General features: G+C 43.5%; 1 protein-coding gene across 2 annotated transcripts in view; it reads left to right on the top strand.

Annotated features, from left to right (window-relative positions):
* ESR1 (estrogen receptor 1) overlaps window positions 1–17,071 on the top strand; it is a 358,224-nt gene that overhangs the window by 321,308 nt on the left and 19,845 nt on the right. The window lies entirely within an intron of this gene.

The raw sequence follows: 17,071 nt of genomic DNA, 5'->3' as shown, positions 1-17,071 counted from the left end.
AGTTTTTTGCTTTTTTCAGGTAATGGCTAATGATCTAAAGTTAGGGTTGGCTGAGTGGTAAAAAGAAAAAAAAAAACTGATTTGAAAATTGGAGAAATTCTTAAATGGGTACAGGTGAAAAAGCATTTTCATTTGATATATGGGAACCAACTCTATTTTCCTCTCCTGTTGATTCTTTTGAAAAAACCTTAGCTAAGAGCAACACCTGTTGGTTTATTTGCTTTGATTTGGTATAAGGTTGGCTGCTGTGGGAGGGTCACCTGGATGGAAACTGTGACTTAGCCCAGAATAGCACCCTGATTCCTTCCAGACTCTCAGCGTTCGGGCCGAGGCACTGATGTTCAGGATCTGGGATCCGACCCTGACAGTCGGGTATCAGCTGCAGGACAGGTGCAGCTAACCTGGGCTTGGACTTCTGGCCACACTGTTTGGATCATTCTCATTTCCAAGGAGAAATCAGAGCTGTTTGCAAGCCTGGGTGTGCTCTGCTTTCCTCTCCCACTGTGCATGATGTCAGCTTCTCAACTCTATAGCCGTGGTTGTATAGATCACACACACGGTGATTCAATGCTTCCTTCTTATTCCCGGTTTTTTTTTTCTCTCTCTCTTTTCATTTTGAGTCTCATTCCTATTGAGCCTCCCCTAACCATTTTCCACTTCTCTTTCCCTCCATTTCTAGTAACTCATATTGTTGAATGATTTTTGCTCTAATCATTCTCACTTATCAGCTGATAATTGGAAGTCTGTACCATTCTGGAAGGCAAGGGATGAATTTCTCAGTGAAGTTGCGTGAAAAATAACGTGATCTGCTCTAAGCGAGTGATTGCTGCTCATTCGAGTTTTAGGTCCCACTCACTTGCATTGTGTCGTTCATTTGAGGTTTTTGTCCTGTGCATTGAAGGGTTTGGATATCACAATGGCTCTTTATTGGGAGAGAATTCTGGGAGCAGCGCCACTCGGCTGCACAGTGCCAGGTCCTGAACCTGCTCCTTCTGCACTGGAGGTCTGGCACGTGCAGCTCGCTCTCAGGTGGGCTGTTGACTTCAGGGAACACGCGTCTGTCTAGGATAAGGCCTTCCTCCACCCACTTCAGTTAGGCAAGAATAACACAGGATGGCAACTGAACTGAGCCAGAGTTGTATCAACAGCACAAGTGAAGGCTCTGGTTTGGGAATTAGAAATATTTCCTTCTCATTCATCTGACCTTTTCCTGCACTATTGAGTGGGTTCTCTTTAGCATGAAAAGTCAAGACTTTTTTTCTATGAGACCATGGGATCCATAGAACCGTAGAGCCAGTTTACAGCACAGGGGGGAAATGTGTTGTGCTCAAAAGTCTTTTATTTATTAATTTACTTAAATACTAGCAGCAGATCGTCAATGCGATCTTTGCCATTCTATGCTTTGGTATTCATCTGATTTCTCACCCTGGTTGAGCTTTCATCCTCTGTCCTCTTATTTCTTAGAGTTTTCTGTGTTTTTGCTCTCAGAGGGTCGGAGCACTGTTCTGGAAATGCAAGACATTGTATGCCGACATAGTTTACAGTTTTGTTTTGCTCATTGAGATAATGGGACAACAGCTCATCTGTTCTGTCCAGGTCGGTGCCGCTGGCTCAGGAAGGCAGGAAACAGAAGCTGTGCCTCTGCCCCAGACAAGGGGATGCACTTGGCTCATTGTGAATTTGAGCCATGTTTTGGAAAATCAGATATCCTACCGAACCCAACTCCTGGTGTCTGACATCGTTCCTGGAAACACAGAATCTGGACTGGTACTTGGAGCCTTTTATTTATTTATTTATTTCAGAGTGAAAAAGCAATCCTTGCTATGAAGGGTACTGGCATGAGTGGTTTTTGTCTCCTCAGCTGGAGAAAGGAATTTTTTCTAAAACACCAACTGATTCATAGCTCCAGTCTGGGATAACTATTTATCATGAGATAAATTACAAAGTGATTCCACCTTCAGGAATCTCCAACAGAAGCCAAGCTGGGAAGGAATCAGGAAATCAGATTAGAAGAGGCCTTTCTGATGTCTGAAAAACAGAACCTCCGTGTGCGGAGGAACCCAAGGTTTTAGGTTGAGCCCCTGTTGACAAAGGAAGTTGTGTTCATATTGGCCCTGATCCGAAGGCAGAGACATGCAGGAAACTGAAGGGTGGTTGTGAGAACCTGCTGGAAATGTCCCTCTGAGAGTTTTGAGGTGGTATCCCAGGTGCCAGGATTCCCATGGGAAACACTCTTAGCAGCTTTTTGGAGGTGGGAGATACTTTGTCTTGATTTCTGCGAAATCTCAGAATGCTCCATAGGACAAGCACTGTTTTTCCATGCCACCTCAGAGGACAGAGGCATAGCAATGCCAGCCAAAGATGCCTTAGCAAAGTCAATGTCAGCTTCAAGAGTTACTGAGAACAAGGAAGCAAGCTATAAGAGAGCAGATGAGTTCAGTTAGAAAAGGCTGGGAAAAAGTAGCCAAAGGACTGAGCGGGCTCTGCGTAACCCTTCCGCTGACCGTGGCTGCTTCGTAAATACGTGTAAATCTCCTAGGCCTCACTCAAATCGTGCCTTAGTCAGAAAGCCTTGCAACTACCTCAGTTCCTAATAAAAGTTCTTTGGATTATTTTCGTTCTTTAAGTCAGTATACCATCTACATTAGTTGATTGCCTGTTTTTTACTAATTTATTCAGTAGTTGCATTCATTTAACTAATAATTAAACATTTACTGAGTTGCTATTATAAATTATGTGCCAAACAGTTTTGTGGGATTTTTGGTACACTTTTGTGTGCTTAAGTCTGGATTGTTTTCTCTCGTTAAGATTTATTTATTTTTATTGGAAAGTCAGCTATACAGAGGGAAGGAAATACAGAGAGAAAGATCTTCCACCCACTAGTTCACTTTCCAAGTGGTCTCAACGGCTGGAGATCAGCCAATCCAAAGCCAGGAGCCAGGAGCATCTTCCAGGTCTCCCACAGGGGTGCAGATTCCTAAGGCTTTGGGCCATCCTCGACTGCTTTCCCAGGCCACAAGCGGGAGGTGGATGGGAAGCAGGGTTGGTGGGATTAGAACCAGCGCCCATATGGGATCCCAGCACGTGCTAGGCAAGGACTTTTAGTCACGAGGCTGCCACGCCAGGCCTATGCTGTTTTCTTTTTTAAGAATATATGTACCAATTTCCCAATAAGCTCTTTATTCCTCCCAATGTTTAGCTGGTGGTCTGTCAACAAGTCTAACATGTCATTTAATAGATGCTTACCTGCTGAACCTAGAAAGTACAAGTTTCCCTGAAACATGTTATCCTTGTCAGTATGCCATGGATTGAGATCAGATCAGACAATTGAATGGGAGAGACACTGTCCATTTTCTTGGTATGCTCACTAAAGGAGAAACGGTATATAAAGACGCATTATACATAGCTAATGCAACACAGTATCCCATGGCCAATGGCAGAATTGACCAGAATCTCTGGCTTACCCTGAGTGTACTCTGTACTTTTTGCAATGTGATTAAGGGCTTTAGTTGAAAAGCCTTCAATGATGCTTACAAAAGAAATGTGGGGCTCTCGAGGATAACAGAATGGACTCTGACCTTACACTAGACTTCGTTAATTACCCTATTGAATAATGTTTAGAAAAATGTTAGAGTGAAACAGGTCATTTGGATATACTGATTGGGATCTTGTCATTCTTCAGAATCAACACGTCAGACTATAAAACACGTATTTTCTAAGGTTTATTTTGACCTTCAATTTAATGATTGTTTATACACCCTTTTTGAGTCTCTTTTTAAAAAAAATAATAGATTCATTTTCTTTGTGGTGATGTTAACATAGTTGAGAGGGATGCATGCCCATGCGGACCACCAATTAGGGCGGGGAGGAGTGGGGGAGAGTGGACAAGACAGCTGCCTCCAATTTCCATTTCTCTTGCTGTTCTGGGGAAAGTGGAAAGAGAAGGGGACAGGGCCATTCCCAGCAGCACAACTGCATCAGTGCCCAGGAATGGGGCGCAGTCACCTGAAGCCATTTCAGGGTCCCCAAAGTGGAGCATGCTCTGGGATACTGCTGCAGTGGTTTTGATAGTTCTGAGATGCTGTTGATTTCATTGCTCCAAGGTTGAGCAAATCCTTCCAAGGTCCATTGAAATGACATATGCGATCGCATAGTGGTTAAAGTCCTTATCTTGCACGCCTGGGATCCCATATGGGCGCCGTTTCTAATCTCGGCGGCCCAGCTTCCCATCCAGCTCTCTGCTTGTGACCTGGCAAAGTAGTCGAGGATGGCCCAAAGCCTTGGGATCCTACACCCACGTGAGAGACTCGGCAGAGCTCCTGGCTCCTGGCTTTGGATTGGCTCAGCTCCAGCTGTTGCGGCCACTTGGGGAGTGAACCAGACTCTCGCCTGGCCTTACTAACATCTGGCTCTAACACATGTGCTCACCAGTGGGAGCAACAACCCACCAGGATTGTCCCCAAGTTTCCCCACCAGACCCAATCCCAGACCCAGATCTCCTGCATGTCAATGGGTGCTAGACCCTTATCCAGCACAGTCTGCCTCCTAGTGTCAGCCTTTGTGTGTGCTGGTCGATGTTGTGGTCTGGCCTGCCCACATCCAATTCTTCAGTGTTCCCGTGGGTGCTATAGCCTGGACCAATCCCAGAACCTATGAATGATGAGTTCCATGGTCATGCCTAGTTCAGCCTGTTTCCCCCCTGGCCCTTGAGCAAACAAGTTGGTATGGCAGTCCCACAAGGGTGAGCCCATGATCCCCCATAGAATCTACTCCCAGACCCTGTTCTCTTGCAGGCTGATTAGTGTCATGGCCCAGCCTGATGTGGTCCATCACATGCCCTAACATTCACTAGTGGGTCCTGTTTAAGCCTTGCCAGGCAGGCCCCTGGCCATGCTTTTGTGTACATCAGTAGGCAGTGGTTTATACTATCAGGTTCAGCTCAGGTCTCCCTTGTTGGTGGGTATATTGGTTTGTCCCCCAAGGTCATCCAGTTTCCCTCCTGGAAACCACCCAGTCTCACCCCTTTCATCTGCCTGCAAGTGCAGTAGTCTGGTTCCTGGAAGTCCCTGAGAAGTCACTCCTCACCTGTCATGTTCTCCCTCAACAGTCCTCCCTCCCACACATCTCTAGACCCTCCTCCCCTGGGTAATCCGGAGCTCCCTATGCCCACATATTCCCAAGCTTGATCCTCTGGCAGTGTGCTGTGGCAACCTGGGGCCTTGCCTTCCCACCCAGGGCCCACAAACTCATGTGCAGATCCTCAGACCCTGTCTGCTGGCATGCTAGCATCTGCCCCCAATATATCTTAAAAAAAGGGAATAGACAGTTTCCCTGGCAGTGTTAGCATAAATTTGGCATTAAGCAAGCCCAGGATGCCTGCCAGCTATTAGCTGCTTTTCTCCTAGCAGAATAACCCTTGTCTAGGTACAATGAAACCTAGGCAGTGAGCAGAGTAGTGTATATTTCATCCGGAAGAGCTTCATAGTCTTTGTTGCTCAATACCTTTGACCAGTTGGTTCCCTGGATAGCTCGTCAGACTCCTCTTTGTGGTTCCTTAGCCCTCTGCTCATGGATACTCTGTCCTCTTTGCAACCATAAGCCTTTAGCAGCTTCACAGAATCTTCTCTGTGCCTGCTGCTCCTCTGGGACCAGCAGCATCCCTTGTTATACCTGCAATGTCTGATGAAATACGCCATGATTACCTGTTCACTCACAACTGACCTTTAGCCAATGGTTCTCTTTTAATTAATGAACTAATTTGGACCATGTAGCCAAATCCATAGACACTTAAAACTCCAAGCTTAAAAGTCAAGGGGAATCAGGGATACTAGAAAGAATTATAGCAACCTCTCTAAAGCATGGGTGATGGTCTACATTTGGCATAAAAATGGGACATGTTTTGCTGAACAGCAATGTATAGATCACAAACAAAACGATGTGAGTCCTTGTCTATCACCTCTTGGAGATTTGTCATGATGTGTGGTGTCATGGTGGCAGCTTTCCGAAGCAAATGATGGAGAAGTCAATGTCATACTGTTTTTGCTTAAATATTTTCATCTCTGGCCACACTCTGGTCAAAGCAGCATTTATTTCATGACTGATCACAACAAGCTCTTGCCAGAAAGCAAGCCTCTGCCCTCCATAGTTGCCTCATTTGTGTTCACTCTGTTGTATTAGACAATTACTCACAGCATTTATATATTTCAGAGTGGAAATAAGTCAAGGATTCAGCATCACAAGAGTTAGATGAAAGAATTTTTTTTTTAAACGTGTTGACTGTCAACACTGAGAATCACTCATTTTCAACCACTGGAAGCTTCTGACAGCAAAAGGCATTGGAAATCGCAAATGGGCACATTGTCAGGGATGCCCGGTGCTGTCATGTTCATGAAGGTCTGGTTATAATTTTGAGTTTCTTTTTCCTTAATACCACACTTCCTCTCCAGGGAGCTCACTTATTGTTGTAACTTTGCTAATAAACGGTGCCTCACAACTCCTCTGTGGTCACGTGTTTTCTCATCAGTGACTGGACTGTAGGCAGCCAGGTTGGCGTCTGGAGGCTTTCCCTGCCTCATGACCTCCATTCATTCCCTGGAAAGGTGAGGTGTCATAAACTTTGCTCTCAGAAAGTACCTGGATTCAAAAAGCAATCCTGTCCCTCACTGGTTGGGTGCCAGCAGCCCTTTGGTAAGGTGCCTACCTGAACCTGAAACTGCCACTCCCATCCCAGAATTGCGCAGTGATTAGAAGCAGTACATAGCCCTGTGCTCAGCACATCAGCACACATCGGTGGGTGTCATCTGTTCTCAAACTCCCCAGATCACACCTGAACAGATAGGACCCTCCCGCGTGGAAGCTCTGAGCAGGGTTATAGGCTGCAGTCTTGTGAAGGAGAGGTTCCTCCACATGTTGGCTCAGGCCCTGGCTGTGACGCATGGGGCTTTGCATTGTCTGGGAACAGGCTCTTGACCTTTCTGAGAATCAGGGAGTGTGGCCAAGTACGTGTGGCCTCAGGAATGCCTGTTAAGATTTTATACTTTCAATTTCATCTGCTTACATTTTTTTAAAAGATTGATTTACTTTTATTGGAAAGTCATATATATAGTGAGGAGGAGACACAGAGAGGAAGTTCTTCCATCTGATGATTCACTCCCAAAGTAACCGCAATGGCTGGAGATGAGCTGATCCAAAGCCAGGAGCCAGGAGTTTCTTTCAAGTCTCCCACACAGATGCAGGGTTCCAAAGCTTTGGGCCATCCTCCACTGCTTTCCCAGGCCACAAGCAGGGAGCTGATTGGAAAGTAGGACTGCTGGTATTAGAACCGGCGGCCATATGGATTCCCAGTGTGTTCAAGGTGTTTTAGCCGGTAGGCCACTGGGGTGGGCCTTCATCTTGTTACATTTTTTCTTTAACAAGAGAAACAGAAAGCAAGAGAGAGAGAGAAATGTCTGCAGTGATTGGCCAGGTTAGGCCCGACTGCAGGTGGGAGCTGAGAACTCAATCAGGTTTCCCACATGGGTGTATGGCTGGGAATCAGCTGCTTGAGTCATTCCCTACTTCATCCTGGGATGCGCATTAGCAGGAAGCTAGAAGCAGCAGCCAAGCTGCATCTCACACCCTCATAGTCTGGTATGGGAGGCAGGTGTCTCTGTTGGTCCTTAAATGGTAGGCCACATATCTGCCACTTTTAAAACATTTTTATTGACATTAAATTTTGTTTCCTTGAGAAGAAGAGAAAGAGGAAGACAGAATTTCCACCTGCTGGTTCATGCCTTAAACACACATCATAACTGGAGGCAGGCCAGGACTAAGGCAGCGCTGAAGCTGGGATCCAGGAACTCATTCCAGGTTTCCCACACAGGTAGGAAGAATTCGATTACTTGAGCCATCATTGCTACATCCCAGTGTTGTATTGGTTAGTGGAAAGCTGGAATGAGGAGCTGGAACCAGGAGTAGAACTTACCACTTTCATTTATTTTTTATTGGAAAATCAGAGACAAGGAGAGACAGAGAGGAAGATCTTCCATCTGCTGGTTCACTCCCCAAGTGACAACAAAAGCTGAGCCAATCTGAAGCCAGGAGTTTCTTCCTGGTCTTTCATGTGAGTACAGAGTCCCAGGGTTTTGGTCTGTTCTTAACTGCTTTCCCAGGCCACCAGCAGTGAGTTGGAAGGGAAGTAGAGTGGCTGGGATATGAACCAGCATCCAAATGGGATCCTGGTGTATTCAAGGTGAGAAGTTTTACCACTAGGCTGCTGCACTGGCTCGAACTCATTACTTTTGATACTCTGATGTAGACATCTCAAAGAACAGACTTGGGGAGGTATGTTTTTTAAGGCTTATTAATTCTGAAAATCATTGTTACAGGAAAGCAGAGAGAGAGGGGGAGGGAGGAAGAGAGAGAAATAGAAAAGCACTGCTCGGCTGTAAGTCCCATCTTCCCGTGATGCATTCCTCCTCTTGGACACTAAGTACTCAGAGCAGTGTACTTTTCTATCGTGTGTGTTGGAGGTTGGCTCAGCTCTGTTTTCTCTGTCTTTATCTGTGCTCTGGGGATTCTGTTTTTCTTCTGGCCTCTAGGGCCAACAATAGCCTACTGAAATGAATGATGTCTGTGGCTGTGTGAACTACTAGGCATTACCAGCCTACCGTCTGTCAAGGACTGACTGCTTTCCAACCGTCATGCTATAAATTGGGAACACAGAATTGTTTGTGCTTGTTCCATCTGTAAAATCCAGGACAGAATAGTTTCCACTTTGTGGTTTACATGGAGCGAGGCATGTGGATTGAGTTTCAAAGGACTCCGCAGAAATGACTTCATGGGCCTATCGAGAGTGGACACGGTGTAAACAATGAAGGAGTCACCCCTAAGTCAAGCACCATTTCTGCCTGTGGTATCTTGCTGCTGACCTGGGCATTGTTCGTGCCAGTCAGCTTTCAGAACAATGCTTGCTGTTTGTGTTAGGAGCTATTTTCTTTTCCATCTCTTCTGTGTGTGCTACCGAACATAAAGCAAACGAGCCAAGAACTACATGTGAACAGCATGTGGTGTATGTACTCCTGGATGGTGTGAGTCCGTCACTTAGTGTGGACCTTTGGACAGTCTGGACACACAGTAGGCATGGGATTTGTGAGGCTGTTGTTGCCATAATCCAGAACACTCTTTTCCACTATTCTTTTATAACTATCCATATATTCAAAATAATGAAAAGCTAACTAAAAACATATACTGGGAGCATAGTTCTTTATCATCATCAAGTATGATGTACTGTATGTACTATGTTTCTCTTTGACTTGCACCATGGACATTTGTTTACATCAATATCACCACAAATCCAGAACTTATGCATTACAATATAATGTCAGTCTGGCTACAATATCACTGGGAGATGGAAATTTTTAAAACTTACTACGATTTTATGAGACCACTCCTATGTGTCCCATAGTTGATTTTAGAAACCTTTTTGTGTGGTGTGATTGTTTATATTATATATTTTAATTGTGATTATTTATACATCCTTTACAAATAAGTTTGGAAGTGTAATCAGTTATGAAATAACATGATTTATTCAACAAATTTGATACTTTTAAATACTTAAGTGGTTTTTTTCCTTCAGTATTATGGAAAATCATTGCATTCTATTTTCATACGTATTTTGTTCACTTTTTTAAAAAAATTAACATTTGAAGAATATTTGTTCTATTTATTTGAGAGAGAGAGAGAGGAGAAAAATTTTAATCTGCTGGTTTGCACACTAAACGGCACAGTTACTGAGCCGGGCCAAAGGCCGGAGCCAGGAACTCCACCTAGGTTTTCCACATGGGTGGCAGGGGCCCAAGTACTTGGTATATTTTCTGTTAATTTCCCAGTCTCGTTAGCAGAGAGATTTGGATGAGAAATGGAGCTGCCACATCCTTTGCTCATATTGTAGCCAGCGGCTTAACTTGCTGTGCCACAGTGCCAGTCCCTATCCCCCCCCTTTTTTTTTTAAAGATTTATTCATCTTATTACAGCCAGATATACACAGAGGAGGAGAGACAGAGAGAAAGATCTTCCATCCGATGATTCACTCCCCAAGTGAGCCACAACGGGCCGGTGTGCACGCCGATCCGAAGCCAGGAACCTGGAACCTCTTCCAGGTCTCCCACGTGGGTGCAGGGTCCCAATGCATTGGGCCGTCCTCAACTGCTTTCCCAGGCCACAAGCAGGGAGCTGGATGGCAAGTGGAGCTGCCGGGATTAGAACCGGCGCCCATATGGGATTCCGGGGCTTTCAAGGGGAGGACTTTAGCCGCTAGGCCATGGCGCCGGCCCCCTATCCCCTTGTAGTTGCTACTTTTTCACATGTCACTGGGAAAGTATGCTGACATGGATGGAGTGTAAGCATTTTGTTAAAGCTCTGGGTGCACTTACCCATTACTCGAGCAAACTGTGGAAAAAGAGGTGAATGCAGGCTGAGATTAGTTTAGAGAACACACACTTTCTACCTGCCAGACACTGCTCTCTACTGCACGGTGCAGCTGTCCGGAATTCTACAGTCAGTAAGAAAGAGATTTCCTTCTGAAGAAAGTAATCTTTCACCATGCATTTTGCTTTGACTTTTTGACATACAAAGGTGCTTTTTTATGTAAACTGTACGTTTTATAACTTCAGGGGACTGGCACTGTCATGCAGCACATGAAGCTACTGCATGCAAAGCCTGCCTGGTATATGAACACTGGTTCAAGTCCAGGTTCTTTCATTTCCAACCTAACTCCCTGGTAACGCACCTTGGAAGGCAGAAAATAATTCTTGGGCATCTGCACCCTACATGGGAGACTTGAATGCAATTCTGAGCTCTGGCCTTTGCAGCCATTGGAGAATCTCCTCCTTTCTATGTAATTCTACCTCTCACATAAATACATCAATTAAAAATTTTTATTACTTGCACAGATTGCTAGCAAACAGCCCTTATTCTGAAGTCAGGTGATCAAAGCAGGGGTACTATTTTTATGTCTTACCCTCTGCCACTGTTCTGAGGTTACTGAAAGATAAGAAATGAAGTAAGTGCATTTTTGCTTTGAAATTTTTCTATGGAAGTGTAAGCTGGCTCCTCAGATATTCCACTTGCTGTAGGTTCCTGGTAGTTGATGTAACTCTCCTCATCAGTAAATAGCTTGAGGGAAGCAACTTAGTACACGGCACAATGTCACTCCAGTCATGCCCTTCTCCAGTCAATTCAATGGCACACTTTCAGTGCCATGGAGACACAGGAGCCAGTGTTTTCTAACCTCTTGGTTCTCTGCAATTGAAGGCAAATGCTGGGTTCCCTGGCCTGGTTTGGGACAGCTAAGCCTGAGTGGCAGGGGGACTGGCAGGGACGTTTATTTATTTTCACCCACTGCCTGCCACTTTTTCTTTCTTGCTTGCTTTTTATTTTTTTTATTTTTCTTCTTAAAGATTTATTTATTTTATTACAAAGTCAGATATGCAGAGAGGAGGGGAAACAGAGAGGAAGATCTCTGTCCGATGATTCACTCCCCAAGTGAGCCACAATGGGCCGGTGCGCACCGATCCGAAGCCGGGAACCAGGAACCTCTTCCAGGTCTCCCACGCAGGTGCAGTGTCCCAATGCATTGGGCCGTCCTCAACTGCTTTCCCAGGCCACAAGCAGGGAGCTGGATGGGAAGTGGAGCTGCCGGGATTAGAACCGGCGCCCATATGGGATCCCGAGGCATTCAAGGGGAGGACTTTAGCCGCTAGGCCATGGCGCCGGGCCCTTGCTTTTTTATTTATTCCTTAAAATTGGCATCAATAACAGTGATGAGTAACACCCAGAATGCAGAATTCACTTTCATCCTGCAAGGGAAGGAATGGTACTTTCCTGTGGAATAGCATGTGTTAGTCATGCAGTTCAATCACAACTTTCACATTAAGTAGGAGCAACCCCTTAGTACCTTTGAGTCAAACCAGGACACTCTGTTTTCTTAGCGCTGCAACTTGCGAGACCTCCAGGAATGACACGTTGTCATTCTCTGGAGCCTTTGTGTACATGGATGAGCTGCAGTTCCAGTGATGTACACGGCAGACGTATTTCCAACTAGAAGAATTATACAAGAAGTCTGTAGCAACACGTGGCTAGCTCCACATCATGCTGAAAGGAGAAGCTTCGTAAAACATTCAGAAATGTGAACAGTCTTCGAAGCTATGTAAATATCAGGAAAGTAACAAGCGATACCCAACAATAGTCCCTCTTCTGGGGACTGTCCATTCACCAGCCATGCTTTCCTTTCCATAGTCCAGGTGTTGACAAAATTCATGAACATGGCAAGCAGCTTAGAAAATGCAAAAACGTTCCTGGCTAAAGCAAAGAGGACAGCACAACCCATTATAAAGTTTACAGATTTTTTAATAAAAATAAAGTAAAATAGACAAGTTGCTCAACATAGAAACTCTCCTTCAGACTGACCTCTATGAAGTCTGTTTCTGAGAACCCAGACTTTGATGAGGATTGTGTAATTGAAAATTCAAATTTGTTTATCCTCTGGGGAGAGGTTAGAGTGTAGGTTTGGGGTTGACAATTTAGGGCCATTCTATATGTTTTGGCAGTCATTTGGGCAGTGGGCAGGGTTAAAGGGATGCTGTAGCTGACAGGATAGACTGCTACTGCCCTGTTTTCACTGCATCAGCAGGGCTGGGCTAAGGTACTGATAGGCAGCAGGATTCCCTTCACGGGTGAAAGTACCCAAAGGCACAGCAGACAGGGAGCCTCGTCTCCAATCTGCCTGTTTTGAATAACTTTCCCTTACCTGGTATAGGTATCTATGTGTTTCTGGTTACTGTGAAGTGCAATAACTGGACATAAAATTTAACAGGAAAGGAAAAGTTTGGAACTGGTTATGAATTCTCTTTGGGGCATATTGGGAATGATTTGTTTGTCTGTCTCTTCTTCATAGTACATGGAGTCTCAGAGAACATCCTTTACTACGGATCACATGATGGTTATGAGCTGGAATCACACTGGGGTATCTTTTTCACATGCCAAGAATTAAAGCTGGCTTTTGGGCAAACCACCTGCTGGAGCTGTTGGTTGTCTGTGGCCTCCATAGCATGGCAAGCCATCTACAAGCAAATATTCTAGCTGACAATGCAAAAACTGAAAGATCTTCTATCAGTTGTTCCTAGAAGTTGGCCACTCTGTTGATTATAGGTCAATCATGAGTTCACCTAGATCCAAGGGCTATGGGGCGGTATGGATATTACATTGCCATGAAGAATGTCAAGATGACCTTGTAAAAACTGATGTAGATGGGAGATATTGTTGTGGCCATCTCTAAAACAGAAACTCAGCCACAACGTGTGAGAGTGGTACTTTCTGCTCTGTGAAGTTAAAACTGTCAGATAGAAAGAAGTGGAGTTCATGGAAGCAAATTCATCTAGGTTACTTAAGCCTACCTTTTCTAGGGTAACAAGGTAAACTTGAAGGCCTAGTGAGATAAGGCCAATTCAGTGGGACTAGGCGTGAAGAATTACGACATGACATTTTGTTCGAACTCCTATTGGATGTGTTGGAATAAAATTCTTCATCAAGTGTCATCAGCGAATCTCCTATTTGAATACAAAGATAGTAATTGACTAGGAAATAGGAAATTCAGAACTTTACTATGTCACAAGTATAGCTAACAAGAATAAGGCTCCTAAGCAAAGTTTATAGCCTGGATGGCTTAGTATGAAAAGGTATAAGAATGCATGTATACACATGTTTATCTATATATGTGTTTATTTTTTATTGTGCATAAAGGTTGGCTTAAATTGGAGAGAACATAAAAAGTTATAACACTAGGAGAGTGCTCATTCCAAAGATTAAAAATAGCTCATATATAAAAGTGAGATAGAAGGCTGCCAGTTAATTATTCTTAGAATTCATGCATAAGATTTTTTCCTAGTCAACTGGATCAGTTAATCAGCTTTACCATCTGAAGTTATCATTAAGAAATTTGTCTCTGAGTCATCTTAAATGTATGGATATTCTAAGCCTGGTAAATTTTACTAAAATATCTCACTAATATTGATAAGTGTCACCAAGTCAGAAGCATATCGTTCCATAGTAGGCTGTGCTAAGAGGTCATCTGTCAAGATATGGCAATACTAAATAAGCAAGACCAGTATGTTCTGTTATTCGGGTTCTAGCAGGAACACACATTTTCACTGGGATTCCCCTCTGTTTGATGCCACTTAGAAACTTTGTGAGTGAATGCATGGATCTTTTCTTTTTTTAAAAAAAATATTTATTTGAAAAATAGTTACAGAGAGAGAAGGAGACAGGGAGAAAACATGTCACATATGTTGGTTTATTCCCCAAATGTCTGCAAGAGCCAGGGCTGGGTCAGGCCAAAATCAGGAGTTTTATCTAGCCCTCCACATGAGTGGTAGAGATCTAAGCACTTAAGCTATTGCTAATATTATAAGGAAGCTTGACTAGAAATGGAGTAGCTAGGACAGGCACTAGCACCCAATGGGATGCTCACATTGTAGGTACCTTGTTCTGTCACAACACAAGCCCTGAGTATGTGCCCATGACTGGGTGGTGAAAAATTTCTCCTTCTTTCAGGTCAACAATAACTGATCAGTAGAATTGGAGTTTCTCATGTATGGATGAATGTGTTCCAAAGCAAAGCTCTCATTGTTCAATTCACAAAATGAGAAGCTGTGCCTCCCTAGCATAGATTATTGCTTTTAAAGTCGTTAGGAATGTTGACAGCCACATCTTTTGGTTATCTCAGTCTAGACAATCCGATACTTTAGCTTTCCCTTGAATAAACTGTCTGCTGAAATAGAGTAGTTTTCAGAATGAATGGTTGGCATGAGAAGGCTTGACTGGGTTTTAGATTGCAGTTTCTATATAAAGTGTGGCAATGTGTGGGAAAAGCTTAAATAACTATGAAAACAGTTGTCATAGATTGCTAGAATTTACATTACAATTTTTATAATAAAGTGTGGCAATATGTGTACTTGGAAAAAGAAATGATTCCTAGATCAACTGTGAAAACATTAGGTCTCGAAAATGCAGGTATAAGCAACTAAAGGAAATTCGCAGAACTGATTTTTTTTCTCTTTTTGTACAAATGTATGCATCTCACTGCCAGAAAGTCATGCAAAACTTATTTCTAACTTGTATCGGAGAAGGCTATGTGGCCCCAACACCTAGATTTTCATTTCTTGGTTACTTCACCAGTGCTTGGTCCACAGGGAGGGTTAGTGTTCTAATCTGGCATTTGGAAATTAGGGACTCAGGCTGACATGGGCTTCAATATCTTTTTTTTTATTATTTATTATTTTTAATTCATTAATTACATTGTATTATGTGACACAGTTTCATAGGTACTTGGGTTCTCCCCATCCCTCCACAAACCCTCCCACCATGGTGGATTCCTCCACCTTGTTGCATAACCACAGCTCAAGTTCAGTTAAGATTCCCCCATTGCAAGCGTATACCAAACATAGAGTCCAGCATCTTATTGTCCAGTCAAGTCCAGTGGCTTCTTAGGTATACCCTTTCTGGTCTGAAGACAGAGCCAGCAGAGTATCATCCCAGTCAATTGAAAGCTCCAACATACCATCAGCAAAAATTTACATCATTATGGAATTAATTGACATAGTAATGAGTAACCAATATGTTAAAAGTAAATGCGGGTTCCCAGCCACCTTCTGTGACCACCTCACCTATACTTCAATTTTAGTTTATACACAACATATAACATTCAAAACATAACATGTTATACATAACATCATATCATCTTAAATTAAGGCAAACATGTGGTATTTAACCTTTTGGGATTGGCTCATTTCCCTTAGCATTATGGTTTCCAGTTTGGCCCATTTGGCCACAAAGAACTGCATTTTGTTTTTTTTAATAGCTGAGTAGTATTCCATGGAGTAGATGAACCATAGCTTTCTTATCCAATCCTCTGTTGATGGGCATTTTGGTTGCTTCCATGTTTTTGCAATTACTGATTGTGCTGCTATGAGCATAGGAGTGCATGTTGGTTTCTCATAAAACAAGTGTTCTGGATATATTCCTAGGAGTGCTATTGCTGGATCATACGGTATGTTGATTTTGAGTTGGTTGAATATTCTCCATACTGATTGCCATAGAGGCTGTAACAGCCTGCAGCCCCACCAGCAGTGGAGTAGGGTTCCCTTTTCCCCACAATCTCACCAACAAGTGTTGTTGGTGCTTTTATTCATGTGGGCCAGTCTTACTGGCGTTAGGTGGTACCTCATTGATGTTTTAATTTGGATTTCCCTTATTGCCAGGGAACTTGAGCATTTTTTCATATGTTTATTTGCCATTTGGGTTTGTTCCTTTGTGAAGTGTTTGCCCATTTCCCGTGCCCATTTCTAGAGTGGCTTGTTTGTTTTGACATTTTGGTTGTTTTGTAGCTCTTTGTATATTCTGGAGATCAGCCCTCTATCACCTATGTCGTGTGCGAAGATCTTCTCCCATTCTGTGGGTTGCCTTTTTACTTTGTTGATTGTTTCTCTAGCTGTACAGAAGCTTCTTAGTTTGATGAGGTCCCAATTGTTTATTTTGGTCTCCATTTCTACTGCTTTTGGAGTCTTTTTTAGGAAGTGAGGGCCTACCCCTAAGTGTTGCAGTGTGTTTCCAACATTTTCTTCCAAAAGTTTGAAGGTTTCTGGATGTAGGTTTAGTTCTGTTATCCATTTAGATCTGATCTTAGTGTATGGTGAGAGAGGTGGATCTATCTTTTTGTTTCTGCAGGCTATTAACCAGTTGTCTCAACAGCATTTATTGAACAGACCTTCCCATTTGCCTGGATTGTCATTTGTCTTTTTGTCAAAGATTATTTGGCTGTACCTGTTTGGGCTCCCTTCTGGTGTTTCTATTCTGCTCCATTGATCTTCCTCTCTATCTTTGTGCCAGTACCATGCTATTTTGATAACCACTGCCCCATAGTATGTCCAGAGGTCCGGAACTGTGATTCCCCCTGCTAGTTTCCTGTAATTCAGGATGGTTCTAGCTATCCGTGGCTTTTTGTGTTTCCAGATGAACCTTAGGATCATTGTTGCCA

Source organism: Ochotona princeps, chromosome 1 (genome assembly GCF_030435755.1).
Source record: "Ochotona princeps isolate mOchPri1 chromosome 1, mOchPri1.hap1, whole genome shotgun sequence".
In the NCBI taxonomy this organism is placed as follows: Eukaryota; Metazoa; Chordata; class Mammalia; order Lagomorpha; family Ochotonidae; genus Ochotona; species Ochotona princeps.
Note: the sequence above shows the minus strand (reverse complement) of the source record. Positions and strands in the feature narration are given on the sequence as shown.